The sequence below is a fragment of the Anneissia japonica genome, unplaced genomic scaffold, assembly GCF_011630105.1.
Source record: "Anneissia japonica isolate Jap-2015-1 unplaced genomic scaffold, ASM1163010v1 scaffold44242_len3816_cov110, whole genome shotgun sequence".
NCBI classification, from domain to species: domain Eukaryota; kingdom Metazoa; phylum Echinodermata; class Crinoidea; order Comatulida; family Comatulidae; genus Anneissia; species Anneissia japonica.
In genome coordinates, this window is record NW_022704655.1 from 1 (window position 1) to 3,816 (window position 3,816).

Genomic DNA, 3,816 nt, shown 5'->3' on the forward strand with positions numbered 1-3,816 from the left:
GTCGCCTACTAGGTAGACAGTTACCAGCTAGCTTAAGGAGGTATATATGGACAAATTGTACGCTATGCTCTAGTTCGCTGAGTAGCACTGCTTTCAGGTAAGCCACATCTGCTTAGGTGAGATGTGACATTCCATGGAAATGTGTATTGTGTTGCAGTAGATGAAAGTTTGTGAAATTAAATTTTGTTTTTTGTTTAAATTCAGCTAAGAGCACAAAAAATATAATGGTACTGTGAAAATAAATATAAATTTATGAACCAAATATTAACATATGAACATAAATATGAATATTTAATCATCTAAAAACAAATATGAATATAGGAAGATAATACAGACAAATATGAATATAAGAAAATGTGTAATACATTATTGTATAAGTGTAGAAGCGGTTTGGATTCCCAATCTCGAGGTCGGGGTTTCAATCCCCTCGCTGTGCATTTTACTTGTGTCCCTGGGCAAGGCACTTTATCTGCATTGCTTCTCTCCACTCAGGAGTATAAATGTGTACCTGGTAGTGTTAAATGCCAAAATGTACTGATGGAACTTTATGGAATACTCCCTCAGGGAGCTTGAGTTTGTGTTCCATAGGCGTTTAATCCAATGACCGGGGGTAGTAATGTGAAGCGCTTAGAGGCCTTGTTGGCGTTAAGCGCTATATAAATCATATATAAACATATTATATTATGAATATAAAAATAAGTAATAAATTTTGAACATATGAAAGAAAATATGAAGATATTGAAATATATATTAACATATGACCATAAAATTAATCATGAATTTTACTCTTTTCATATCAGTATCTGTGTTTATGTGCTTAATAGTAGTATGTTTATTTTAACTTTGTTGTTTATATATAATTATTAAACAAATTAATTTCTAATCTTATACTGCTGTAACTGATCATGAACTTATTTTATTCTGTAAAGAATTGATTTCTTTGCAGAACACATGAAAAAGCCATGAGGAATAAATATGGCAAGAGTGTATCTAAAGGTAAACTACAGCTGAAGATACAGAATGCAACAGAGACCCCAGTTAACAGACTCATCAGTAAGTCTGTAGCAGAGGTAAGGTCAGTTTCATAGGCATCCACTCACAATATTATAGTTACCGTATAACAAATGTTAATTGTCATATGATATTAGCGTGGTATAAAAAACTTTCCAAAAAGGGTTTTCTCGTGTCGGGTATCCAAGTGGCATATTTTTTTTTTGGTGGGTAGGGGAGGTGGAGGGAGGCACATACATGCCCAGAAAAATTTTGAAACCCCTGACTTTCCCCACTAAACAAAACACCTCATACTGTATGATCTCATTCCCCAGCAAGTATCATCTCACTTTTACATTGCGCTCCTTTCGCTTTATCATCTCCTGCCTATATTTATACTCCTAAACAATAGGGCTCTAGTTAAACTCGTAGGCCCGAGCTAGGGGAAGTGTTTAAGAAGGGGGTTCCCCCTCCCAAATGAGATTTTTTTTAAAGAAAAGGAACCTCTGGATGGCCGGAAATGGCACTCTCAGACTGTGACAAGAATGTGTTGGCTTGGCGTGGGCCTATTTTTATATTGTTTATGTAGTATGATTGCCTGACGAGCTCTGTCTGATGGGGGCTTGACTTGACCAGTAGGGGACTTAAGCCCAGCCCCCCTTGCCCCGCCCCCGCAGGCGCTGCCACTGCCACTGCTCCTAAATACCCAACTGGCGTACCCAAGAAAGTATGGTAACAAAGATGGTGATAATGATCACTGAGTTATGAGCTATCACTGGGCTATGAATCATAATTTGCAGAAATTATGCAGTATTTTCATGAAAACAATATATTATTTGAACATCAATCAAGATTTAGAAAGCACTTTTCCACTGACTCTTGCCTCATGCACTTGACTGATCACATAAAATTTGATATATGGAATGGCCTTTTTACTGGAATGGTACTGCTTGATCTGCGCAAAGCGTTCGATACGGTTAATCACGCCATCATCTGTGAAAAGCTAAAAGCGATGGGCATACAGTCAGTGGAATGGTTCTCTTCTTACCTCACAGAAAGGTGTCAAAATGTTAATATAAATGGTGTTTCGTCCTTGAATCTTCCTATTGCATGTGGAGTCCTGCAGGCCAGTGTTTTGGGGCCCCTTCTTTTTTTGTGCTATATTAACAATATGGTCATCAGTGTTTGCCACGGTAGTAAGATTTTATTATATGCAGATGATACCGCCATCCTGTATTCTCACAAAGATCCGAAATATAGTATTACTTATATCCTCAGTGAAGCTTTACAATCATGTAGTTATTGGTTAACTGATAACAAGCTCTCTCTAAATGTTGAGAAAACTGAATGTATTCTTTTTGGATCTAAGCCTAAACTGAGAAATGTAAACAACTTTAAGATTAAATGTAAGGACCTTTTTATTAAGGCAGTAAAATCAGTTATCAGTTATTTAGGTATAGAACTGGATCAAGTATTGTCCGGGGGGACCACAGCCAATAAAATAATCAGAAAGGCAAATGCTAGACCTAAATTTTTGTATCGGCAAATTGAGTGTCTAAATTTAAAATGCTGTAAATTACTCTGCTCTGCCTTTATACAATGCCACTTTGATTATGCCTCTTCTGCATGGTATTCCGGACTAAGTAAACAAACAAAAAACAAACTTCAAGTTGCCCAAAACAAAATTGTACGATTCATCAAGAACCTACCTCCTAGATCCCATATCGGTAGAGATCAACTGTCCAGCATTGGGTATCTCAATATTGAAAACCGAGTAAAGTTTCTACGCCTCTGCCATGTACACAAAGTAGCCAATGGAATCAATGCCCCTTACTTATCAGAACATTTTATGAGAGTAAATCAATTCCATCAGCAACGAACTAGAGGCTGTATGCACAAATTTGTTGTTTCGTCTGTTAAAGGTATTGCATCATCTTCTTTTTTCTTTAATGGTATCAAAGATTGGAACAGTCTTCCGATATTAATACAGAGCATAAATAATAAAAAAACTTTAAAAGTGCAATAAAAACTCATTTGGGAAATCAGATGCGCGGGTAATGTTGACATTTTTGGGGTGAAACTTTTCTTTAATTCAATAATTTCAACACAACATTTTAAATTCAAATTATCATTCTTAATATAATTTAATTTTAATAAAAATAATAATAATTCATAAGTGCAATAATAATTATAGTAAGTAATAATAATGGATTCAACATTTTTAACTTTAAATTTTCATCATTCTTAACATTTTTTAATAATAATAATAATAATAATAATAATAATAATAATAACAATAATAATAACAATAATAATAATAATAACAATTCAAAAGTGCAAAAGGAAATCATTTGGGTAAACACTTAATTAAGTTATGATGTGCAATGTTTAAAATAAGAGTGTATCATCTCTTTTTTATACTGTATAACTTTTTTAATATCCGTTATATTTCATATTTTTGTCAATTTTGGCATTTTATTGTTAACTGTTTTATGCTTCTTGCATGGTAAAAATGTTTAACATTTGTTAAGGGCCCCAATGGAATAAGTTTTATATATTGTAAAACTTTCTTGGGTTACCCAAGGAAATAATGTCTTATCTTGTTCTTTATCATTTATCTGTTCTTTGTATTTGTTTTATTTTCAAGTAATCAATGATTTTAATTCCTGAATGAAATTAAATGAAATAATTAAACAAAGTTTGTATACTTTATTTTCATAAGAATTCTCTCTTAACATTGTAAGTTGTGACATTTTATGTGTTTTTTTTTTTCAGGTGATGGAAAAGACTCCTAGCATGCAATCCTACCAGACATTGAGTTTAAAG

At 33.6% G+C, this 3,816-nt stretch overlaps 1 long non-coding RNA gene across 1 annotated transcript; it reads left to right on the top strand.

Moving 5' to 3' along the window:
* Window positions 1–3: 3 nt before the first annotated feature.
* On the top strand, window positions 4–3,816 carry LOC117104766. The gene is made up of 3 exons (XR_004444815.1): window positions 4–97; window positions 947–1,070; window positions 3,766–3,816. It is a non-coding gene; the product is annotated as an uncharacterized LOC117104766 (long non-coding RNA).